At 38.7% G+C, this 27,703-nt stretch overlaps 1 protein-coding gene across 3 annotated transcripts in view; it reads right to left on the bottom strand.

Moving 5' to 3' along the window:
• Positions 1-27,703, bottom strand: part of PPP2R3A (protein phosphatase 2 regulatory subunit B''alpha) — a 222,305-nt gene that overhangs the window by 171,699 nt on the left and 22,903 nt on the right. For 2 of the 3 annotated variants that reach the window (XM_060011301.1, XM_060011302.1), the window contains exon 2: positions 19,144-19,298. The exons of the other annotated variant lie outside the window; for it this stretch is intronic. The gene's annotated coding sequence lies outside the window, so the exon portion shown is untranslated. The remainder of the gene's footprint in view (positions 1-19,143; positions 19,299-27,703) is intronic. 3 annotated transcript variants of the gene reach the window in all.

The raw sequence follows: 27,703 nt of genomic DNA, 5'->3' as shown, positions 1-27,703 counted from the left end.
CTGCCTTGTCTTCAAATCCCAGATGGTGGCTCATATAAAACTATAAAGCTAAGTATCCTGCAGGGTGGATGAAGCTCAAGTATAAAGTTCCATAGTAAAGTTCCACAATAAAGTGAGTACCCATTAATTTTTAAGTGAAAATACAAAGGTGCCGAAGAGGAATAAGTGTTATGGGACAAAAGACTAGAACATGGCAATCGAAGGAATTACCTTTTCAAAAGAGGTACATCCAGAAGACAGGGAAGAAACAGCACCAAACACGAAAAACTACGCACCTTTTCAGAAATCCAACATTTTGAAAAAGCTTTTGGGTAAGGGTAAAAGAGAAGGAAAATACAATGGATACTGTCAAGAAAGTATATTAGAATAACTGTATGAGAGCTTTTTTTTTTTTATCTTTTTTTTTTTGGCTGCACCGTGCAGCATACGGGATCTTAGTTCCCTGACCAGGGACTAAACCCATGCCCCTGGCAGTGGAAGCTCGGAGTCCTAACCATTGGACTGCCAGGGAAGTCCCAGGACTATATCTTAATACAGGTGATAAAATTGGTCCAGAAGCAAAATGCAGAACTGTTAGAAAATTTAAATATCCAGATACCTATTAAAACCCATGTCAAATAAATTCCTAAATTGACATGAAATTTGAGAAAGTAAAGAGAAGTATTTCTCTAGGTTTGAAAATAAGCAAAACAACAAGTTGATAAAGTAACATGACAGAAAATACAAGAAAGTATTCATGTGATATTAGAATCTGAAATACTCAAGGAGGAGAGAACACTGGCCAGAGTCAGACGTATGCTTTTAGACCAGTGCTGTCTAATAATACTTTCTGCATTGATGGAAACATTCCATATCTGCATTGATATGGCTGCCATTAGCCACATGGAACTGCTGAGTACTTAAAACGTGGCTGGTGTAACTGAAGCACTGAATTGTAACTTTATTTAAAAAATTTTAATTTTGAAATTGCTGTAGACTCACATAGAAGTTACAAAAATAATATAGAGAGTTCCTGTGTACACTTCCCCCAGTTTCCTCGAATGGTAACATCCTATATCACCACAGTGACCCAAACCAGGAAACTGACTATTAACAGAGCTTATTTGGATACCACCAGTTTTACATGAATCACTTCTTCCTTTTCTTTCCTTCTTCCCTTCCTTTTATAGTAAGTACCACCACAATCAGGATACAGAACTACCCCATCATCCCTCAAAACCCCTCATACTACCCTTTTGTAGTCATACAGTCAACAGACTACTGAACAGTTCTCCATCATTACGATTTTGTCATTTCAAGAATGTTTTATGTGTGGCATCACACAGTATGTAAACTTGTGAGATTGGCTTCTCTCACTGAACACAATGATTTTGAGAGTCATTCACTTTACTGCATGTATCAACAGTTCATTCCTTTTTATTGCTGAGTTTATTGTATGGATATACCACAGCTTGTCTGCCCATTCACCTATTAAAGGATATTTATGTTGTTTGCAGTTTGGGTTATTACAAATAAAGCTGCTGTGAGTATTAGTGTGCAGGTTTTTGTGTGAACATGTTTTTCATTACTCTATGGTAATTAACCACAGGTTATTTACAAGTCTGATTGTTGGGTTGAACGTTAAGTGTATTTTTATAAGAAACTGCCAAACTGTTTACCAGAGTGGCTATACCATTTTACATTCCCACCAGTAATGTATGAGAGATATGGTTGATTCCACAACCTCTTCATCCTCTTCAACATTTGTGACTGTTTTAGCCTTTCTAATAGTGTGTAGTGTTATCTCATTGGGGCTTTAACCTACATCTACATGGCTAATGATGTTGAACATCTTTTCCTGTGCTTACTGACCAGCCCCGTATCTCCCTGGAGAAGCGCTGTTTAAATCTTTTGCCTATTCAAATTAATTTTGATTAATTTTAACTTAGAAAGCCACATATGGCTAGTGGCCATCATATTATTCAGTACAGTTCCAGATAACAGGAATGCAGCTTTCAGAAATTCTGAGACTTTAAAAGAAAAAAAGAGAAGATATGGTAAAAATGAAGACTGATAGGTGTTAAAAATAAAATTTGATGAACGTGTCATAAGTAATCTTACTGAGAAAGAGAAGTGGTGGGAAGAAGAGTTAAAGAACTAATTAAAAATTTAGGTCTTTAAGTTTTGAAGGTACATGAATAGCAGAGAGAGGGAACATATAACAAAGCTAAATCCCAAGGGGTGATACCAATTTCAATAAGTTTACAGTCTAAAATGATTTGAGTTTTTTTTTTTTAAAGGCCAAAGAAATGAAGATTACTTCCCTGGTATTTGGTTCAGATCTGTGGGTGTCAAATTCTGCCTTTTTATTTAGACCACGATTCAACTGATGCCCAATTGTCTGGCTGGAATCCTAGACCTGGAATCTAATCCAACTATTCTCAATCAGAGATACAATCTAACTCAGAACCACGATGCTACCTTGTGTCACTAGTAAAAGCCAGTCTGCATGGGTTTGAATCCCAACCCCGCCACTTACAGCTGTGTGGCCTTACAGAAGTTGGTTAACTTTTGTCAGCCTACTTCACCTGCAAAACAGAGATAATAATAGTACCCATCTCATGAGAGTGAGGTTAATATGTCGAATGCTTAGAACAATGCCCAAGACACAGGAAATGCTCAATAACTGTTAGCTGTTACTGGTGTAACTCACTCATCCAGCATTTTCTACTCTGAGCCAGAGGCTGGTGGGATGATACTGAATAATTCATGGTGATAGCCCTCAGCACACTCACTGTTTAATGAGGGCAACAGGGGAGGCAAGCACAACAGGGTATCAGGAGCACTAAACTGGGGCTTCTGTTTTCCCCTGTTTTGCTCTCACAATTAATACATGTTCTTCTCAGAAAAGTTAGAAAAACACTTTAATTACTCATATTACCATTCAGAAATAACCACTGTTAATATTTTTATGAATGAACATCCTGAAATTTTTCTTGTGAAAATATGTTTTACCAAAAAACTTATTTTCTTAGGATATATTGCAAGGAAGAGAATGCTGAGTCAAAAGGGGTGTATGTGTATGCATATACTTTTTAATGGTTCTTAGATAAATATACACATCCATTTTCTGTGCTCCAGAAGATGGCAAATTTATACTTCCAATGTCAGTGTAGGAGTGGGCCCATCTCCCCACGTTCTCCTTGAGTGATACCACTCTTTAAATCTTTGCCAATTTGATAGGTGAATAAATGAAGTACACTGTTTTAATCTGAGCCTGAACATCTTTTTATTTACCTAGTAGGCATTTTGTGTTGTTCATTCACAAAGCCTTTCTTCATGCCCTTTGTCCATTTTGAAAGAGAGTATTTAAATCAGATCTAAGAGTAAGGAAAGGCTTCCCCAAATAAGGGATGTATATACCTAGTTTTAAGGGATTAATGAGAATTATTTAGACAAAAAGGAAAGGAAGAATACTCTAGGCAGAGGGAGACATACATGTGAAGGCTCAGAGGCCTAACATGGCACAGTGAGTTCAGAACTATGATAGTTCCAGCTGATTTCACCGGAGGAGGTGTACAGACATGCAAGAGGGGAGGAAACCAGAGAGCAGCAGGAACTGGACCACAGACTGTCTCGTGTGCTAACCTAAGCAGTCTGAACTTTATTTGGAAAACTATGGGAAAAGAAACAAAGACATTTAGGCTGGGAAGTAACATGATGAGGTTTATGTTTGAGAAAGATGACTCTAGTAGCTGAGTGGAGGCATGGAAATCAATTAGAAGGCTGTAATAATCCATGCAAGAAGTGGTGAGACCCTAAACCAGGAAGGTGGCAGTAACTAACAAAGAGAAGGGCACTGATTAGATAGTGAGAAAGAATTCACAGAAAAGGAGAAGAGAGTAAGAGGGAGGAATCTTGGGTTTCTCGCTTGGGTATTGGGGGACTAATGTTGTCACTTCCAACACAGACTTTTTGTTTTTGTCTTATGGGAGGCGGCCATAGAAAAGATAAGAGTTTTATTCTGAATGTGTTGTTTGAAGAGGTACCTGTGGAACATCCAAGTGGTGATGACTGCATGAAGTGTGAATATAAAAACCTGCATGTCAGCAGCAAGATCTGGGTTGAAGAGGCAGCCCTGAGAGGTCACTCAGGGTGAGTGCATAAAGCGAGAAGGGCTCTGGGCTGAGGATCACTGACATTTCTGGGTTAAAGAGAAGAACAGAATTCTTAGAGGGATCCTAAGAAGCAATTTCAAGGATGCTGAAGGAGAAACTTTCAAAATGGAGGTCACTAGTGTTGGATGCTGCTGAGAGGTTAAGGAAAAACAAAAATTACCCACTGGCTTTGCCAATGTGAAGGTCACTGGTAACCTTGGCAAGTGAGATTTCAAAAAAAAATCCCAAAGACTATGGCATAGTCCCAAAGACTATGTATGCACAAGAGTTATGTATAATTAAAAATATCTGTCTAAACGATATCTGTGAAAAGAACTCTTCTAATAAGTAAAAAAGTTCTAAATGATAAGAAAGCATTGTATCATAGTTTGAGTTTTTTTTTTCTTAATGGCACATGCAATGAGTGTTTTACAATCTTCAATTTGGCGAAATATCGGTCTAAACATGTATGTCAGGGGTAGAAAGCAGAAAGGGAAATTAGAGTTTATATTGTGAATGTTTATGGGACTTCCCTGGTGGTCCAGTGGTAAGGAATCACCTTCCAATGCAGGGGATGCAGGTTTGATCCCTGGTCAGGAACTAAGATCCCACGTGCTATGGGGCAACTAAGCCCACGCGCCACAACTACGAGTCCGCATGCTGCAAACTACAGAGCCCACGTGATCCGGAGCCTGCATGCCACAACTAGAGAGAGAAAACCCACACACCCCAACTAGAGAAAAGCCCATGCCGCAATGAAAGATCCTGCATGCCTCAACGAAGATCCCACGTGCTGCAACTAAGACCTGATGCAGCCAAAAAAATAAAATAAAATAAATAAATATTGAATGTTTACATTTATTCCTCCTCCGGTCTTGTTGCACACTGCCTGCCCACCTCCCCCAAGGCTTTCATCTTCCCTGCTTCTTTCATCCCTGCAATGGGCCAGAGTCTGTTTTCCCAATTTCTATCTAAGTGGTTCATATGCAATTTCAGAGTTCATTCAACCCTTCCTATCACTTTCACTTTAATCAGTGTATGATTACTCTAACAAGTACTTTCCAGTGGCTCCTGGTATTCCTCCAGAGTAAACTTCCTGATGAAGTGGATTTCTTGTGAAATAAAGGTACAGAGGCAGCCGACAAGAAAAGTTAGGAGGGAGAACTGGATTATGAAAGATAAAAGCCTTAGCAGGTGAAGAAGAAATTAAACGGGACCTTATAAGCAAAAAGGAGTTCTACAAAGGTACAGAGATATGAAAAAAACCTTGTGTGTTTGGACACTTAGCAGGAGTTTGGTATTGCTGAAGTTGAAATGTACAGTATGGATTTTACTGTTCTAAGGTCCTCCTCCAAACAGTAAGAACAAAAATAGGAATGTAAACTCTGTCTTCAAAGACCCTAAGTGACACCTGTAACCCCAAATCACTGTATATGAAGATAGAAAACAGCAGCAGAATGGTCAATGACTTAGCAGAGTAGAGGAGGAAAGGATACTAATGACAAACAAACCAATTCTCCCTGCACAACCCCCAAAGGCCCAGGTTAGGAGGTACCAAGTACCACAGAAAATGGGCTAGGGTAGAGGACTGAACACAGGGGACTGTTGGAAAGTATGCAAAGGAATAGAGTTCTCCCCACCACTACTCCACAAACTCAGAAAATCATCCCTCCTTCATCCTGCTAAGACAGAAATCTTATTTGCTGGTGAAAAAAACTGAACCAGAAAAGCACCAACCCCAGGGCTGTATATGAAGGAGAGGGTGGTAAAGGACTTAAAGTTGAGTAAAAGTCTACTTTCTGAGTAAGTCCACCAGCCCCCTTTCCCCTGCCCAAGTCCAGGTCACCAGAAACCAGGCTTATTACCTCTAGCTCCCAGTCCCCACTATGGATTAAAGAATCCTTTTCTGGAGATTGGAAATCCCATCTATCCACATGATCACCTTTCATGAAGCCCACTAATTGACAAATGCTACTCTAAAACAGAGAGCTTCCTCTCAGCTCTTCAGCGTCTCACTTTTATTTTAAATCAGCTTTACTGATGTATAATTTACATACAGTAAAAATGTTCATATTGTGTAGTAACCACTGTCCTAAAAAAGAAAGAACATTTACATCACCCTAAAACTATTCCTGTGCCCTTTCCCAAATCAATTCTCCTATGCTGCAATATCTGACAACTGCTGATCTGAGTCCTATCACGATACATTCATTTTGCCAGTTCTAGATCTTCACATGAATGTGATCACATGAGATGTATACTTTTTAGTCTGGCTTCTCTAACTTCAAACAATGGTTCTGAGATTCATCCATGTTATTGCATGCATCATTTGTATATACCTTTTTACTGCTTAGTAGATATTCTATTGATGTATAATTAAATATACCCAAATTTGTCTTATCTATTCAGTTAATGGACATCTGGGTTGTTTCTAGTTTGGACTATCATGAATTAAAACTGCTGTGAACCTTCAAGTAAAAGTCTTTTTGTGAATACGTGTTCATTTCTTTTGGGTAATTAACAATGGAAATACTGAGTCATGAGAAGTGTACTTTAATTTTAAAAAACCTGTAAAATAGTTTTCCAAAGTGGTTCTACCATTTTACGCTCTCATCAGCAACACCTGAGAGCTCTAGTGGCTCTACAACCTTTTGGATACTTGTCAGTTTCCTTAATTTTACCCATTTTAGCAGGTGTGAAGTGGTACCCCACTGTGGTTTTAATTTGCATTTCCCTGACGACTAATGATATTGAGTATTTTTCATATGCTTATTATTAGCAATTCAAATGTATCATTTTTTGTGAAGTTTCTATTCAAATCTTTTGGGTTGTCTTTGACTACTGAGCTCTAAAGTTCATTTACATATTTTAGATGTAGATATCTCTTGGTCTGTGGCTTCCCTTTCCATTTTCTTAGCAGTAGCTTTTGGTTTTAATTCTAATTTTATTAATCCAATTAATCAAATTCTCTTTTATAGTTAATACATTTGTATCCTGTCTTAAGATCTCTGCCTATCTTAAGGACATAGATGTTTTCTCTTAAGGTTTTTCTGGGGGTCTCAAGTTTTATGTTTAGGTCTACAATCTATTTTGAATTAATTTTTATGTATGGTATGAGCTGAGTTTGAACATCACCCAGCACCACTTGTTCAAAAGACTATCCTGTCCCCACTGAATTATGTTGGAGCCTTTGCTGAAAAGCAAATTACTATATATATGGATTTATTTCTGGATTCTCTATTCTTTTGTCTTTATAAACACCAGTGCCATTCTGTCATAATTATTGTAGCTTTATAGTAAGCCTTAAAATAATAATGTAAATCCTCCATTTTTTTCTTTTTGTTTTAGCTATTCTAGGTCCTCCGCACTTCCATATCGATACTGGAATCAGTGTGCCAATTTTCACAAAGAAAACCTGCTGGGGTTTTGATTGGAATTTCATTGAATCTAAATCTCCATTTGGTAACAATGGAGACCTTAACAATATCAAGTCTCCAGTCATCACAATCCATGAATGTAGTGTATCTCTCCATTTATTTAAATGCTCTTTTATTTCTCTAAGCAATGTCTGTAAGCCTTTCATTAAATTTACTCCCAAGTATTTCATGTTTTTTGATGCTAATACAAATGGTACTGTTAGTTTAATTTCATTTTCCATTGTGTTTGTTGTTGGTATAGAGAAATACATTTGACTTATGTGTATTGATCTTGTCACTTGCCACCTGGCTAAATTCACTTATAGTATTTGAGGGGTAAATTCCTTGGGATGTTCTATATAGACAATCATATTATCTGAGACTACAGAGTTATTACTTTTTCCTTTCCAATATTTACTGCCTTACTGACTACTGCACTGGCTGGGATCTTCAAAACAATACTGAATAGAAGTGGTGAGTTCAGAAATCCTTGCCTTGTACCTGATCTTAGGGAAAAGTCTTTCACCATTAAATATAATGATAGCTGCAGGGTTTTTGGTAGATACCCTTTATCAGATTGAGAAAGTTCTCTTCTATTTCTAGTTTGTTAAGTTGAAAAAAATCTCATAAGCTTTTTTTTTTAATATGTATCTTTACTGGAGTATAATTGCTTTACAACATCGTGTTAGTTTCTGTTGTACAACAAAGTGAATCAACTATAAGAATACATATATCCCCATATCCCCTCCATCTTGAGTCTCCCTCCCACCCTCCCTATCCCACCCCTCTAGGTCACAAAGCATTGAGCTGATCTCCCTGTGCTATGCAGCAGCTGCCCACTAGCTATCTACTTTACATTTGGTAGCACATATATGTCAATGCTACTCCCTCACTTCATCCCAGCTACCCCTCCCCACCGTGTCCTCAAGATCATTCTCTACGTCTGCGTCTTTATTCCTGCCCTACGTGCCATTAGGTTCATCAGTACCGTTCTTTTAGATTCCATATACGTGCGTTAGCATATGGTATTTGTTTTTCTCTTTCTGACTTACTTCACTCTGTATGACAGAGTCTAGGTCCCTCCATGTCTCTACACATGACCCAATTTCATTCCTTTTTATGGCTGAGTAATATTCCATTGTATACATGTACCACATCTTCTTTACCCATTCCTCTGTTGATGGACATTTAGCTTCCTTCCATGTCCTGGCTATTGTAAATAGTGCTGCAGTGAACACTGGGGTGCACGTATCTTTTTGAATTATGGTTTTCTCAGGGTATATGCCCAGTAGTGGGATTGCTGGGTCATATGGTAGTTCTTTTTTTGATTTTGTAAGGAAACTCCATACTATTCTCCATAGTGGCTGTATCAATTTACATTCCCACCAACAGTGCAAGTGGGTTCCCTTTTCTCCACAGCCTCTCCAGCATTTACTGTTCGTAGATTCTTTGATGATGGCCATTCTGACCAGTGTGAGGTGATACCTCATTGTGGTTTTGATTTGCATTTCTCTAATGATTAGTGATGCTGAGGATCGTTTCATGTGTTTGTTGGCAATCTGTATGTCTTCTTTGGAGAAATGTCTATTTAGGTCTTCCACCCATTTTTGGGTTGGGTTGTTTTTTTGATATTGAGCTGCATGAGCTGCTTGTGTATTTTGGAGATTAATCCTTTGTCAGTTGCTTCATTTGCAAATATTCTCTCCCATTCTGAGGTTGTCTTTTCATCTTGTTTATGGTTTCCTTTGCTGTGCAAAAGCTTTTAAGTTTCATCAGGTCCCATGTGTTTATTTTTGATTTTCTTTCCATTACTCTAGGAGGTGGGTCAAAAAAGATCTTGCTGTGATTTAAGTCAAAGAGTGTTCTGCCTATGTTTTCCTCTAAGAGTTTTATAGTGTCTGGTCTTACATTTAGGTCTTTAATCCATTCATAAGGTGGTTTAATACTGTTAAATATTTATTCTGCATCTGTTGAGATGCTCACATAATTTTTACCTTTTATTTTGTTAATGTGGTGGAACAGGGGTGAGAGAACTGAAATTCATATCAGGAAAGCAAGACATAAGGTTTAAAATTAATTAATGATGAAGTTGCAATATATATGCATTTATAAATATGAAGGTAAATAATGGAAGAAATAGCTAAGAAAAAATTGGCAGTCGTCTCTGAGGAGCAGGCCTAGTTGGGAGGAGAAACTGATATTTTCAAAAGGTCTTTTAAGGATTGACACCTTAAATATGAGAATATGTAATATTTGATAACAAATTTTAAAAACTGGGTTCTAGGGAGATGTAAAAATGACGCTGCGGCTGATTATTGTGTGCTAAGGCATGGGGGGCAAGGGTCTAGGGGAGACAGACTCAGCTGCAGGCATGTGTTATTTTGGTGGGGCATCCAGGAGACATATTTCCCATTCAGATGAATATACTGAATTCCCATTCAGTAGAGATAGGAGTTGAAAATAAAGACTTGGGAGTAAGCACCAGATAAAGGTTTTAAAGCCACAAGAGAGGACAAGACTGAACCTGCATAGGTGAGAAAAGAGTCAAGGACAAAACTCTGAGGAAAAATAAAAATAAACAAATGGGATCTAATTAAACTTAAAAGCTTGTGCACAGCAAAGGAAACCAGAAACAAAACAAAAAGATAACCCTCAGAATGGGAGAAAATATTTGCAAATGAAGCAAGCGACAAGGGATTAATCTCCAAAATACACAAACAGCTCATGCAGTTCAATACCAAAAAAATCAAATAACCCAATAAAAAAATGGGCAGAAGAGCTAGAAGAAGATGGCGGAAGAGTAGGACGCGGAGACCACCTTCCTCCCCACACATACATTAGAAATACATCTACATGTGGAACTGCTCCAATAGAACACCCACTGAACGCTGGCAGAAGACCTCAGGCAAGAAACTCCACACGTACCTGGTTAGGGCAAAAGAAAAAAGAAAAAACAGAGGCAAAAAGAATAGGGACGGGACCTGCACCAGTGGGAGGGAGCTGGGAAGGAGGAAAGGTTTCCACACACTAGGAAGCCCCTTCGCGGGCGAAGACTGCGGGTGGCGGAGGGGGAGAGCTTCAGCGCCGCGGAGGAGAGTGCAGCAAGAGGGGTGCGGAGGGCAAAGCGGCGAGATTCCCGCACAGAGGATGGGTGCCCACCAGCACTCACCAGCCCAAGAGGCTTGTCTCTCACCAGCCGGGGCGGGCTGGGGCTGGGAGCTGAGGCTCGGGCTTCAGAGCTTAGATCCCAGGGAGAGGACTGGGGTTGGCCGCGTGAACACAGCCTGAAGGGGTTAGTGCACCATGGCTAGCCGGGAGGGAGTCCGGGAAAAGTCTGGAGCTGCCAAAGAGACAAGAGACTTTTTTTTGCCTCTTTGTTTCCTGGTGAGCGAGGAGAGGAGATTAAGAGCGCTGCTTAAAGGAGCTACAGAGACGGGAGCGAGCCACGGCTCTCAGCGCGGACCCCAGTGACGGGCATGGGACGTTAAGGCTGCTGCTGCAGGCACCAAGAAGCCTGTGTACGAGCACAGGTCACCTTCCAGACCTCCCGTCCGGGAAGCCTGTGCAGCCCGCCACTGCCAGGGTCCCGGGATCCAGGGACAACTTCCCCGGGAGAACGCACTGCCCGTCTCAGGCTGGTGCAACTTCATGCTGGCCTCTGCCGCCGCAGGCTCCCCATGCATCCATACCCCTCCCTCCCCGCGGCCTCAGTGAGCCAGAGCTGCCAAATCAGCTGCTCCTTTAACCCCGTCCTGTCTGAGGGAAGAACAGAAGCCCTCAGGTGACCTACACACAGAAGCAGGGCCAAATCCAAAGCTGAATCCCGGGAGCTGTGCGAACAAAGAAGAGAAAGGGAAATTTCTCCCAGCAGCCTCAGAAGCAGCGGATTAAAGCTCCACAATCAACTTGATGTACCTGCATCTGTGGAATACCTGAATAGACAGCAAATCATCCCAAATTGAGGAAGTGGACTTTGGGAGCAAGATAGATTATTTTTTCCCCTTTTCCTCTTTTTGTGAGTGTGCATGTGTATGCTTCTGTGTGAGATTTTGTCTGTATAGCTTTGCTTTGTCCTAGGGTACAGTCTGTCCGTTTTTTTTTTTTTTACTTAAAAAATTTTTTTCTTAATAACTACTTTTTATTTTAATAACTTTATTTTATCTTACTTAATTTTATTTGATCCTCTTTCTTTCTTTCTTTCTTTCTTTCTATTTTTTCTCCCTTTTATTCTGAGCCGTGTGGAGGACAGTCTCTTGGTGCTCCAGCCAGGCGTCAGGGCTGTGCCGTTGAGGTGGGAAAGCCAACTTCAGGACACTGGTCCACGAGAGACCTCCCAGCTCCACGTAATACAAATGGTGAAAATCTCCCAGAGATCTCCATCTCAACAGCAATACCCAGCTTCACTTGACGACCAGCAAGCTACAGTGCTGGACACCCTATGCCAAACAACTAGCAAGACAGGAACACAGCCCCTTTAGCAGAGGCTGCCTAAAATCATAACAAGGCCACAGACACCCCAAAACACATCACCAGACGTGGACCTGCCCACCAGAAAGACAAGATCCAGCCTCATCTACCAGAACACAGGCAGCAGTCCCCTCCACCAGGAAACGTACACAACCCACTGAACCAACCTTAGCCACTGAGGACAGACACCAAAAACAACGGGAACTACGAACCTGCAGCCTGCGAAAAGGAGACCCCAAACACAGTAAGACAAGCAAAATGAAAACACAGAAAAACACACAGCAGATGAAGGAGCAAGGTAAAAACCCACCAGACCTAACAAATGAAGAGGAAATAGGCAGTCTACCTGAAAAAGAATTCAGAATAATGATAGTGAAGATGATCCAAAATCTTGGAAATAGAATAAAGAAAATGCAAGAAACATTTAACAAGGACCTAGAAGAACTAAAGAGGAAACAGCCAATGATGAACAACACAATAAATGAAATTAAAAATACTCTAGATGGGATCAATAGCAGAATAACTGAGGCAGAAGAACGGATAAGTAACCTGGAAGATAAAATAGTGGAAATAACTACTGCAGAGCAGAATAAAGAAAAAAGAATGAAAAGAACTGAAGACAGTCTCAGAGACCTCTGGGACAACATTAAACACACAAACATTCGAATTATAGGGGTTCCAGAAGAAGAAGAGAAAACGAAAGGGACTGAGAAAATATTTGAAGAGATTATAGTTGAAAACTTCCCTAATATGGGAAAGGAAATAGTTAATCAAGTCCAGGAAGCACAGAGAGTCCCATACAGGATAAATCCAAGGAGAAACACGCCAAGACACATATTAATCAAACTGTAAAAAATTAAATACAAAGAAAACATATTAAAAGCAGCAAGGGAAAAACAACAAATAACACACAAGAAATCCCCATAAAGTTACAGCTGATCTTTCAGCAGAAACTCTGCAAGCCAGAAGGGACTGGCAGGACATATTTAAAGTGATGAAGGAGAAAAACGTACAACCAAGATTACTCTACCCAGCAAGGATCTCATTCAGATTTGATGGAGAAATTAAAACCTTCACAGACAAGCAAAAGCTGAGAGAGTTCAGCACCACCAAACCAGCTTTACAACAAATGCTAAAGGAACTTCTCTAAGCAAGAAGCACAAGAGAAGGAGAAGACCTACAATATCAAACCCAAAACAATTAAGAAAATGGGAACAGGAACATACATGTCGATAATTACCTTAAATATAAGTGGATTAAATGCTCCCACCAAAAGACACAGACTGGCAGAATGGATAAAAAAGCAAGACCTGTATATATGCTGTCTACAAGAGACCCACTTCAGACCTAGGGACACATACAGACTGAAAGTGAGGGGATGTAAAAAGATAGTCCATGCAAATGGACATCAGAAGAAAGCTGGAGTAGCAATTCTCATATCAGACAAAATAGACTTTAAAATAAAGACTATTATAACAGACAAATAAGGACAGTACATAATGATCAAGGGATCGATCCAAAAAGAAGATGTAACAATTGTAAATATTTATGCACCCAACATAGGAGCACCTCAATACATAAGGCAAATACTAACAGCCATAAAAGGGGAAATCGACAGTAATACAATCATAGTAGGGGACTTTAACACCCCACTTTCAGCAATGGACAGATCATCCAAAATGAAAATAAATAAGGAAACACAAGCTTTAAATGACCCATTAAACAAGATGGACTTAATTGATATTTATAGGACATTCCATCCAAAAACAACAGAATACACATTTTTCTCAAGTGCTCGTGGAACATTCTCCAGGATAGATGATATCTTGCATCACAAATCTAGCCTTGGTAAACTTAAGAAAACTGAAATCTTATCAAGTATGTTTTCCGACCACAATGCTATGAGACTAGATATCAATTACAGGAAAAGATCTGTAAGAAACACAAACATATGGAGGTTACACAATACACTACTTAATAATGAAGTGATCACTGAAGAAATCAAAGAGGAAATCAAAAAATACCTAGAAACAAATGACAATGGAGACACGACGACCCAAAACCTATGGGATGCAGCAAAAGCAGTTCTAAGAGGGAAGTTTATAGCAATACAATCCTACCTTAAGAAACAGGAAACATCTCGAATAAACAACCTAACATTGCAACTAAAGCAATTAGAGAAAGAAGAACAAAAAAACCCCATTGTTAGCAGAAGGAAAGAAATCATAAAGATCAGATGAGAAATAAATGAAAAAGAAATGAAGGAAATGATAGCAAAGATCAATAAAACTAAAAGCTGGTTCTTTGAGAAGATAAACACTGATAAACCATTAGCCAGACTCACCAAGAAAAATAGAGAGAAGACTCAAATCAATAGAATTAGAAATGAAAAAGGAGAAGTAACAACTGACACTGCAGAAATACAAAGGATCATGAGAGATTACTACAAGCAACTCTATGCCAATAAAATGGACAACATGGAAGAAATGGACAAATTCTTAGAAATGCACAACCTGCCTAGACTGAACCAGGAAGAAATAGAAAATATGAACAGACCAATCACAAGCACTGAAATTGAAACTGTGATTAAAAATCTTCAAACAAAAGCCCAGGACCAGATGGCTTCACAGGCGAATTCTATCAAACATTTAGAGAAGAGCTAACACCTATTCTTCTCAAACTCTTCCGAAATATAGCAGAGGGAGGAACACTTCCAAACTCATTCTACAAGGCCACCATCACCCTGATACCAAAACCAGAAAAAGATGTCACAAAGAAAGAAAACTACAGGCCAGTATCACTGATGAACATAGATGCAAAAATCCTCAACAAAATACTAGCAAACAGAATCCATGAGCACATTAAAAGGATCATACACTATGATCAAGTGGGGTTTATTCCAGGCATGCAAGGATTCTTCAACATATGCAAATCAATCAACGTGATACACCATATTAACAAATTGAAGGAAAAAAACCATATGATCATCTCAATAAATGCAGAGAAAGCTTTTGACAAAATTCAACACACATTTATGATAAAAACCCCACAGAAAGTAGACATAGAGGGAACTTTCCTCAACATAATAAAGGCCATATATGACAAACCCACAGCCAACATCACCCTCAATGGTGAAAAACTGAAACCATTTACACTAAGATCAGGAACAAGACCAAGTTTCCCACTCTCACCACTCTTATTCAACATAGTTTTGGAAGTTTTAGCCACAGCAATCAGAGAAGAAAAAGAAATAAAAGGAATCCAAATCAGAAAAGAAGAAGTAAAACTGTCACTGTTTGCAGATGACATGATACTGTACATAGAGAATCCTAAAGATGCTACCAGAAAACTACTAGAGCTAATCAATGAATTTGGTAAAGTAGCAGGATACAAAACTAATGCACAGAAATCTCTTGCATTCCTATACACTAATGATGAAAAATCTGAAAGTGAAATCAAGAAAACACTCCCATTTACCATTGCAACAAAAAGAATACAATATCTAGGAATGAACCTACCTAAGGAGACAAAAGACCTGTACTCAAAAAACTATAAGACACTGATGAAAGAAATTAAAGATGATAGAAACAGATGGAGAGATATACCATGTTCTTGGACTGGAAGAATCAACATTGTGAAAATGACTCTACTACCCAAAGCAATTTACAGATTCAACACAATCCCTATCAAACTACCACTGGCATTTTTCACAGAACTAGAACAAAAAATTTCACAATTTGTATGGAAACACAAAAGACCCTGAATAGCCAAAGCAATCTTGAGAATGAAAAACAGAGCTGGAGGAATCAGGCTCCCTGCCTTCAGACTATACTACAAAGCTACAGTAATCAAGACAGTATGGTACTGGTACAAAAACAGAAAGATAGATCAATGGAACAGGATAGAAAGCCCAGAGATAAACCCACGCACATATGGTCACCTTATCTTTGATAAGGGAGGCACGAATATACAGTGGAGAAAGGAGAGCCTCTTTAATAAGTGGTGCTGGGAAAAATGCACAGGGACATGTAAAAGTATGAGATTAGATCACTCCCTAACACCATACACAAAAATAAGCTCAAAATGGATTAAAGACCTAAATGTAAGGCCAGAAACTATCAAACTCTTAGAGGAAAATATAGGCAGAACACTCTATGACATAAATCACAGCAAGATCCTTTTTGACCCACCTCCTAGAGAAATGGAAATAAAAACAAAAATAAACAAATGGGACTTAATGAAACTTCAAAGCTTTTGCACAGCAAAGGAAACCATAAACAAGACCAAAAGACAACCCTCAGAATGGGAGAAAATATTTGCAAATGAAGCAACTGACAAAGGATTAATTTCCAAAATTTACAAGCAGCTCATGCAGCTCAGTAACAAAAAAACAAACAACCCAATCCAAAAATGGGCAGAAGACCTAAACAGACATTTGTCCAAAGAAGATATACAGACTGCCAACAAACATATGAAAGAATGCTCAACATCATTAATCATTAGAGAAATGCAAATCAAAACTACAATGAGATATCATCTCACACCAGTCAGAATGGCCATCATCAAAAAATCTAGAAACAATAAATGTTGGAGAGGGTGCGGAGAAAAGGGAACACTCCAGCACTACTGGTGGGAATGTGAATTGGCAGAGCCACTATGGAGAACAGTATGGAGGTTCCTTAAAAAACTACAAATAGAACTACCATATGACCCAGCAATCCCACTACTGGGCATATACCCTGAGAAAACCATAATTCAAAAAGAATCATGTACCAAAATGTGCATTGCAGCTCTATTTACAATAGCCTGGAGATGGAGACAACCTAAGTGCCCATCATCGGATGAATGGATAAAGAAGATGTGGCACATATATACAATGGAATATTACTTAGCAATAAAAAGAAATGAAATTGAGCTGTTTGTAATGAGGTGGATAGACCTAGAATCTGTCATACAGAGTGAAGTAAGTCAGAAAGAGAAAGGCAAATACCGTATGCTAACACATATATATGGAATTTAAGAAAAAAAAATGTCATGAAGACCCTAGGGGTAAGACAGGAATAAAGACACAGACCTACTGGAGAATGGACTTGAGAATATGGGGAGGGGAAAGGGTAAGCTGTGACAAAGCGAGAGAGAGGCATGGACATATATACACTACCAAACGTAAGGCAGATAGCTAGTGGGAAGCAGCCGCATAGCACAGGGAGATCAGCTCGGTGCTTTGTGACCGCCTGGAGGGGTGGGATAGGGAGGGTGGGAGGGAGGGAGACGCAAGAGGGAAGAGATATGGGAACATATGTATATGTATAACTGATTCACTTTGTTAATAAAGCAGAAACTAACACACCATTGTAAAGCAATTATATCCCAATAAAGATGTTAAAAAAAAAAACTTACTATAAAGCTACAGTACTCAATACAATGTGGTATTAGCATAAGAATAGACATAAAAAAAAACAACTAAAAGTAAAACTACCATATGACCCAGCATCCCACTGCTGGGCATATACCTTGAGAAAACCGTAATTCAAAAAGATACATACACCACAGTGTTCACTGCAGCACTATTTTCAATAGCCAGGGCAAGGAAGCAACCTATATGTCCATCAACAGAAGAACAGATAAAGAAGATGTGGTACATATATACAATGGAATATTACTCAGCCATAAAAAAAGAACAAAATAATGCCATTTGCAGAACATGGATGGACCTAGAGATTGTCATACTGAGTGAAGTAAGTCAGACACAGAAAGACAAATATTATATGATATCGTTTATATGTAGAATCTAAAAAAAAAAGGTACAAGTGAACTTAATTTACAAAACAGAAGTAGAGTCACAGATGTAGAAAGCAAACTTATAGTTACCAGGGGATGGGGGGTGGGAGGGATAAACTGGGAGATTGGGACTGACATATGCACACTACTATACATAAAACAGATAACTAATAAGAACCTGCTATATAGCACAAGGCACTCTACTCAATACTCTGTAATGGCCTATATGGGAGAAAAATCTAAAAAAAAAAAAAAAAAGAGTGGATATATGTATATGTATTACTGATTCACTTTGCTGTACACCTGAAACTAATACAACGTTGTAAATTGACTATACTCCAATAAAATTAAAAAAAAAGAATATGAGAATAATGAGACAAAAAAAAGAAAACAAAAAAAACTCTGAGGAAGGCTGGTATGTATAGGGTGAGGAGAATGATTCAAGGAAGAAGATGGAGAATGAACTTCCAAAGGGCAGGAAGAGAACCAGCCAAATATGACATGGAAGTCAAGGGAGGAAAGTGCTACATTCTTCCAACATGCTGAATTCCAAAGATTTTGTGTACCAACAAACATTAAAGCTATACTTTTCTTTTACAGGTGTTTCTCCCTAAATTCATGTAGAAATTTGGGAAGTTAATAAAACCTTAAACAGCATAAATATGATGATGGAAAACAGAGAATGATGTTACACATATTTTTATGTTGCTATTTATGTGTTCTATTTCAGGAAACATCTGGAGCAGAGGGTATGAGGTAAAGAACTTCCTCTGCTTATCTCAAATTATGAAAGGGTTCAAGAAGAAAATGATCCACATAAATCGTAGATGCAAGGGAAAACTGGTTGAATAGCCATGTCATTTAAATGGACATTTTGAAGTCTGGAAGAAGAAAAATTGTAGAAAAGTGCCTAAAACTTTTTATTTAACAGAATACATAGGTGTGATGATTCAGAAGGAATGAGTCATTTAGAAATAATAAACAGTTTGCCTGGAAAACACGGGTGCTCGGTGGTGGATGACTCAGTATGGAAACTGATCCCGAGAGTACAATTTAGAGGAATACAAAAACATATACTATATGTATTTGCAGGATAAGAAAGGAGACCTGGAATATTTTATTTGTTGTGTTCTCTTCAAAAATAGTTGAGAAAACAAATTAAGAAATCTCTTAGAAGGCAATATTTTTCTTGTGCTCAAAGAAATTATACATATGAACATGAAAGAACAATTAATGCTCTAGGTTTAGGGCTAATGTCTTAATGAGACTAAAAGTAAAGTAAGAACATCTCAGCAGCAGGTCTAATTTGAGCATACAGGAATTAGAAGTGCTTAAAAACTTACTTTTATCTTTACTCCAGTGGAGAAAGAGGAAATGTGCCTGAGGGGAAAAGCACCAGGTGGGCAGTCAGGGGCTCCTCCTCGCAGCTTCTGCTTCTGTACTGACCAGCTCAGTAAGATGGTCAAGTCACTTCCCTCACTGGGATTCGCCTTCTCTTCTGGAAAAATAGGACAAAAGATGGCTCTGGGGTCTAGGGAACACGAGAAAAGCAAAAAATTCTTTCTTGTTTTGAATTACAAAAAAGCTATATATTTACCAGAAAACTATTTTGTATTCTTTGATGTGGAAAGCACAATGAACTGGCTATTAATTTTTAATGCATGTAATTTGCAAAGCTACTGATTTCTTGGAGTACTGGCTCCAAAGGAAAATCAGGAGGTTAAACTTTGACCATTTTATAATTTAAAAAAATTCTCTATATTCCAAAAAATAGTCATCTCTGACTGCTGGTAGTATTTTAAGTTACTTTAATTCATATATTTTCCTTTTCTAAGCCTTTTTCTTATTTTGGAGGAGATTATATAAAAATGAAATCACATTCTGTAAATAAAAATCATTTGGATGGTTTAGAAGAACATATATACAATACAGTTTAATAAACATTTGAATGCTGCCAGGTACTCTTCAAGACAAGGGAACTACAGATCCTATAATTTTGCCTCAAACAGCTTGTAGTGTGAGTGGGCAGAGAAACAGAGTATCTTTTACATCAAGGAAGGCACCCCAGAGAGGAGGGTTGCCAAGCCCAGCCTGGAGTTAAGCAGAAGCAGTGGCTGCAGAAAGATACCTTGTGGACAAATGGAGCAAGGCAGGAGGTAGCCCCAGGAGGCCTGGGAGGTGTGAGGAGCTACTGGGAGTTTGGTGTTATTCCAGTGGCAAGTTTGAAGAGAGGCTTCTAGGTGCTACCGCTAAATGGTGGGGGTTGGGTGGGAGGCAATGTAGCATCAGAGAGTCCCTGAGAGATTTCAGTCGGGGGTGGTGGGGACCAGGTCAGATTTACACTGTGGGTGTATCACTGTGTAGCACTGCAGAGGACAGAGTTGGGGAAGCAAGACCAAAGCCAGGCAGACCAGGCAGAAGGCCTCTGCAGAAACAGTCCAGAAGAGAATCAGTAAGGCTATAAATGAAGGAAGCTCAGAGGCTTATGTGACTACCCATGATCACAAATCTATGAGTAGGAGCTGAATGTAAGTTATCTTTAAATCCTGTCCTTTTCTGTAACCCTGTGCAAGCACAAATTCTGGTCAAAGTTGACAACAGATCCTACATTCACTTTTATTAGGTAAATTATGGGTCTTTAAAAGAAAGGACTATTCATTAATGTATATTAAGTACCCAAAATGTTTAGGGCATTATAGAAAACAAGCAAAGCTCCTGATTATAGGAACTTATAAAATAAATGAGACAAAAAAGAATAGATCAATTCATTCAACAGGTGTATATTGGGGCACTTCTGGGCCTTGATCACATTCTAGTGACAGTTCCTTTTAGAACATAATTTTTGCATCCTCCTTTCCTTTTCTGACAAGTTTATTTGGGTACAAGAGAACAGAGAATCTCTCCAGAGCCAAGTGAGCAATTCTAGGAGAGGACCAGGAACCTGGAGTAAAATAAATACAAGTTTGGGTCAGGGGAAAACTTGCTTGAATAGGACAATAAGAGAACAGGGAAAAATCCCAACAGATGGCATGGATGGAGTAAGCAGAGGATGAGCCTGGAATCGCCTTCAACGTAGCTTGGATTTGACAGATCAAAGTTATTATTGCTTATTTTTTAAAAAAACAATTTTAATCTTTATAAAAGTAATGACTGTAGAAATAAGACACGACTGCTGGGGAAAAAAAAAGAGAGAAATACAAAGAGGAAAATAAAGATCACACCCAGAGATAATATCAATATGAACATTTTTGCCTTTTTTGACTTTCAACACACACATAAACATTCACAGAAATAGACATGGGATTTTTGTGAATATTAATTTTTTAACAAAAGTGAGACAATTATAGTTTATTATCTGCTTTTTCCACTTAATATAGGGAGACCTCTTTTCATGAAAATAAAAATATATACCATACATCTTAGATACATTCTGTGGATATACCAAATTTACTTGTTCAATTCTTTACAAAGGCACATTAAGGCTGTACGATAAATTAGGTGCAGAAAGGAAGCAAGCAGCAAGGAAATGATAAAACTGACTTCAGTTGTGGCAGCATTTTCAATATTCTAAAGGTGGAAAGAGGTAAGACATATGGAAGCTCATGAGATTTTAGTGTTCCAGACATAAGATGAATAATGTCTGATTCTGGAATTCTTTGTGGATGAAGAATTTCCAAAAGGGAAACAAAAAGAGTCTGCAGCCCAACACACGCTAAAAATGAAGTAATTTCAAATTTCACATCTGCAGAACAGATAGAATGTCAAAGACAGCACTCAGACAACTAAAAACAGTGGGTGGACTGCCAGGGAAAAACCAAGTGCCATTCTAGTGATCATCCATAACCACGGCTTTCCCAGGAAGTGAGAGCTCCCCACACTGTGCTCTAACACAAAGCGCACTGAGCCTTTCTCATGAGATGCTAGGCCGCCTTAAGACTTCATGGATCCTCTTTGGGCCTCTGTTTCCTCCAGCACTTGGCTGGGCTCTGTGAATTACAAACTGCGCTCGTCACAGTTCCCTTGGAAGCTGCCAATACTAGCCATTTCCCACTGCAACTAGAATAGTTCTGCTGTTATCTGTTTTATATATTGGATGGATCTCTAAAATATATTTTATTTGAAAAAACAAACTTATATAGCTAAAAAACATTATTAAAAATCACATGATTAAAAAAATAACATTCACCCTTCAGACTGTTAATCACAAAGGTAAAAATATAAATTTATAATGGACGGATCTGAAAGTTACCACCTTAACACCTTGGTTAAACTTAGAATCACTAATGGTGGGATAATCAGATATATACCTTCCAATTCGATGTAATATGGAGACTGAATATCATGTATGGATTTTTCTTGCCAAGAATATTTAGCTTTAATCAAACTTTCAGATTTAATGTCCAATTATAGGAAATACAGGCCAGTAGAGAAATAAGCTACACACCACCATAAGTAAACAGAGAAATTCATTATATGGCTCACTATAAGACAACTGGCCTGGTCTCTTCAATAAGTCAGTATCATGAGGGAAAAGCACATGTGTGGAGCTGCGTTGGGGGGGGGAAGTGGTGGAAAGAACACCAACTATAAAGGCTCTGAGGTGGGAGCATGTCTTGAATATTTTAGCAAGAGTGAGAATGCCAGTGTGACTAGACTTTGACTTTTATTGAGTGAGATAGGAAGCTACTAAAGAATTCTGAGCAGAGAAATACATGATCTGACTTACTTTTTAAACAAGACCATTCTAGTTGCTCTTATGAGAATGGACCACAGGGGACAAGAGTAGAAGCAGGGAGACCAAAAAGGGGGCCAAATTTGCCTCGAATAATCCAGGTAAAAGATGATGTTGGCTTGGACCAGGTGGTAGCAGGGGAAGGGTGAAAAGTCAGATTCTGGATATATTTTGAAACAAGAGCCAGTGGGACAGATGTGTCGGTTTTGTGGAAAAGAGGGAGGTCAAGGATGAATCTAAGGGTTGATTTTTTTAAAACTGTTGTTTGTTTGCTTGAACAACTGGAAGAAGAGAACTGACTTAGTTCATACTGGGAAGACTGCAGGAGGAACAGATTTGTTGGTGGGAGAGGGAGCAGCTGTGGCAAGAAGGTCAGTAGTTCAGTTTTGGCCGTTACTTTTGAGGTGCCTACTAGGCAGTCAGGTAAAGGTGTGCAGAATGCTATTAAAGAATTAAATCTGGACTTCTGGGGAGAAATTTAGGATTATACAAATTTGAGAGTTATATTTAAAGCCTTGAGACTAGATGAGATCACCAAGGGAGGGAATATAGAAAGGAAAGAAATATATATAAATATTTATTCCATAATAAATCTTATTCTACAAGATTCTATAGAAATCTCTATTTCTATATAGGAATAGAATACAGAAAGAAACATCCAAAGGCTGAGCTTAGGAGCACTCAAACATGCAGAGTAGTGCTGTCTAATAGAACTTTCTAAGACGATGAAATATTTATATATCTGTGCCATTCATGTGGCTATTGAGCACCTGTAATATGGCTAATGCAACTGAATAACTGAAAACTTAATTTAAATAGCTACATGAGCTAGTGGCTATAGTGCTAGACAGCCCAGACCTAGAGTCTGGGGAAGTGAAGGAGAGGAGAGAGAAAAGAAGTGGTCAGAGAGGGAGGAATTGTGAGACAGTTCTCCATGGGTCTCTCGTGTTTCTGTACACATTGCAAGCAAGGCACTGCCTGTCTTGATAGTCAGTGATATAATATTTTATATGATATGATAGTTCCATATGATCTGTTTCAAGAATGTCTGTATAGCAAACAGCCTTGGAAAACTTGGTACTATCTCCCTCTGGAGCAAAGAGAAGGCATGCTTATTGACCATTATAAAATATTTGGGTTCTCTAAGATCAGGTTTCGTTTCTAATAACTCAACTCACTATGTGGAAAGGTGTAGTCTGGCCCCCTTCACAATGTCTCAGAGTAACTAGTACTAAGGGAACCAGTACAAAAAGACTCCTACTCTGGCTACTGCTATTGCTGTAAGTAATAAACTGTCTTTCATCTCTGATGTAGAAGTCTTGTGTCTTCTACCACTATTCATGAAACTGGCAAGCTAACTTGTTAGCTTACAAATAGGGTAAAATCTTAGATCTGCATAGTTCTTGACAAGTATTTTAAAATAAAGTGAAGAAGGTATTACAAGGAGGAGACAGTGGTTAACTCTGCTCCTGAATGTTAAGTCAGATAACTGTAGAGAAATGTTTTGATGGAATTTTGGGAGCAGAAATATGACTGGCTTGAGTACAAAAAAAGAATGGGAAGACAAAAACTAGCAACAGACTACAGACAACTCTTCCAAGAAGTTTTGCTGTGAAGTTTAACTGAAACAAGGCAATAGTAAGAGGGGAAAGTGGAGTCAAGGAGGATTATTTTTAAGATGGGGGAAAATACAAGCATATTTTCGTGTATAAGACAATGATTCAGAGAGGGTAAAACTGATATAAGACAAAGAATTACGAAGCACTTATTAGGTTAGCTCTTTCACAGTAAGAGGAAAGAAAGCAGAGGATACGGATACTACTACAAGTAGTAGGTAGGTATAGTTGTGAAAGCCTGTGAAAGCTCTTTTTCTTCTATTTCTTTTCTGTAACTAGGAATCAAGGTCATCAATTGAAAGTGAAGACTGGGGAGGAGATGGTGAACATGTAAGGAGATTGAAGACATGCAATAATCATCTAGGAGGAAATGAAACAGAAAATGACTGGAGAAATCTAGTATGATTGCCAGGCAGCATTATGGGCCCACTTAAGGTTATGATCATTAATTTAATGCAAGCTCAGCAGCATGATTTCACAGGCATGGAATAGGCAAAGAATTGGATTTAATCAGTGCTGTGGTTCAGCCAGGCAAGGCTGCTGAAGTGAGAAAGAGGCAAAAGAACTGAGGATGTATGCAAGGGAGAGATGAAGATGATGATGATGATGATGATGAAGAGGAGGAGGAGGGGGAACTCCAAGCCTCTATACCATCTCCAGAAATCTTAACCCTTCCACTGAGCCCTGTGGACTCATGGGTAGACAACAGCAAAATCCCCAGGTCCTGGATCTCTTTTCTGAAGCTTTCTTCAACTTCCTTTACCTTTTTATTGAAATTGAAACTGTACTTTCCTCTGAGGATGCTGATTTCCCTGTAGCTCTCTTAGATGACAACTCTTTTTCTCTTCCACACCCTTCAAACATGAGGTCTGGTTGGTGTCATTCTGGTTCCTCATTGCTACTTTCACACCATTCTCCACCTGCCCTCTACCCAAATCCCCTGCTCTGAGTCACATAACATTAGACTTTACAACCCACCACCCTTCCTTATTGCAGGATTGAAGGCTCCCCAAGGTCACTCCCTTTCATTCCTTGATTTTACCTTTTGGTTCATGTCACTCCAACACTATTTCTAGTGTAATTCTTATTGATTTTGACATTCAAATAGATAGTCCATCTGATGTCCTGGCCTCTTAGGTTCTTGACCTTTTCTCCACGGTGTTAAATATGTTGATCTTGTTTACTACCCTGTCTCAGCCACTTTCTCCCATGATCCTACCCTACACCTTTAGAACATTTAAAAGTATATTTTAATAACCACACATCTCAAGGCCTATCACTTACCAAAAATTTATTGGTGAGTCAGAGTAAGAATACCCTCACTAGCCTCCACTGGCAGAGTCAAGAAAATGGTCATACATCCGGCATAAGACCATTCTCTGCAGGAATTCATGCCAGCATCATCAGCAGATAATGAGAGCGCAAGGAGGAGAACTAGACATGTTTCCTCTTGAGGACTCTTATCTTGGGCTTGTATTCCTTAGATGCAGGGGAGAGGTGTGTGTGAAGGACTGCGGGAGAGGCAGAGGCATGCTGCTATGCTGACTGATCCTTCTTGTACTGGGCTTGCAGAGGGAAGATTAGCATTACTACACCATCATTTTAAAAGTATTGATATGCTAGGTATTGTGCTGAGCATTTAAACGCATTATCTAATTTAATTTTTATGCCAGCATTGAGCACAGTGTTATCTCCATTTCACAGATGAGGAAACTGAGGCTAAGGGAAGTTAAAAGAAAAAACTTGCTCATATTACATACTTAGAAAGTGGAAAAACTGATTTGAGCACAATTTTCTGTAAAATGGAAGCCCCTCTGTCCATATTAAAGCCAAAGGAGCTGGGATAGTCAGTACCTGAGTCCCTGCCATAATTCCATATTTCTCAACATCTAGAGAAGGAATTGTCTCAAATCTCAGTAGGCACAAGAAAAAGAAAGGAAGGATGGAAGGACAGAAGGAAGGAAGGACGGATGAATATAAATCTATAGAACAGTGAAGTTCTTTGTAGTAACCTGGACAGCAAGAACACAAGTTTTTTTTAACCCCAATTTTGTGTTTCAGAAACCTTGAAAACTTAATAAATTTATTAGTGAATGATTAAATTGTGACACATATAATATCCATATAAAATAAAATCATAACACATAAGTTGAGTAAAATTTAGACCCTTAAAAACCAATGAATAATGTTAATGCTACTTATTTGAACGTCAGACTATAAGTATATTACCAAACTTTGTAAGCATAATTAAGACAATGAGCTTGTTCAATAATAAAACTGAGAAATAATTAAAAGCATATTCACAAATGGCATCATATCCAGAAATAGAACTATATACAAGACATGCCATAGAACCAAGCACAAAGCTTAACTTTTATTATTTTAGAACAAGTGACCTATGAGATTAAATCAACAGGAGGGACATAAAAAATGCAGAAGACTCTAAACATGGAAGAGCTGCAAACATCAGGGCAAGAAAAAAATTAATGTAAGTGTAAAACATGAGATTTGATTTGGAGGAAACATAAATACAAAGATTTAGTGCAAAGAGTCTCTGAACAAAAGGAACTTAGAAATAATTTCCATTTATTCATGAGGTATTTATTAAGCATTTATAGCACTGCTACAGTTTCTCAGGAAGGGAAATGATGGGTTTCAGGTGGCAGGGGGATGGATCAGGGAAGCAGAAGCAGAGGTGAGTCAGAAAGCCACTGCAATTTACTCATCCTTATATCCCCAATGTGGAGCCAGTGCACAGCATAAGATAGGAATTCAGTGTTATTTTCTTAATGTATGAACTGTCAGATGCTGTGAAGCACCCCAAAATTCAACTGGGGTAGGGGAACAGGGCAAAAGCCCAATGGAAATATCTACAGGCAAGAAGGAAATGCAGACTATTTTGAGCTGACAACCTTCACAGTTTTCACATGTCCCTCAACAGAACACACTGCTTCCCCATTTCTTTGTTTCTGCCCTGGATACAGCTTTGGTATCTTACTTATTGAGCCAACTGATCCCTTCTATTTAATCAACCTTGACCTATCTTAGCTGAAGTTGTATCACAAATAAGATCATTAGTTCATTCACTTTTGCTCCAATCCAGTGAATCTCTGAGCTTGCCCAATGGAAGAGCGTAGGAAGCACTTGTCTGTCTGTAAGACAATTTAAGGCAAAAGGTTGTGGCCCTGTGGGCTCAAGAGTAGTACCTAACTAAATAAAACAACCCTTGGGGTACAAGTCTGAGTCACCACCTCTAGTGGGGCTCTGTGGCCACAATTTCAGCAGAAAATTTTTCATTCAATATAATAATAGGTGTGTTTGGGAGAGCAGGGAGCTGGAAAAAAGGATGCTGAGATCAGACAGGAAAGCAGAACTGAGAACAAGGTTCAAAGGGTGACATGATGGGCATCCGAACCAAAAGGCTAGAAGCAGGTATGGAGGTTGAGCACAGAGTCAGAAATTTGAGAGCAGGAGAGCTGAGAATAAACAGAGTTATCTGCTATAATAGAACAAGTGAGGCTGTTCATGACTTGCTTTGTATTTGCTGGTCATACA

This window comes from Delphinus delphis, chromosome 4 (assembly GCF_949987515.2).
Source record: "Delphinus delphis chromosome 4, mDelDel1.2, whole genome shotgun sequence".
Classification (NCBI taxonomy): domain Eukaryota; kingdom Metazoa; phylum Chordata; class Mammalia; order Artiodactyla; family Delphinidae; genus Delphinus; species Delphinus delphis.
This window is presented reverse-complemented; position numbering and strand designations above follow the sequence as displayed.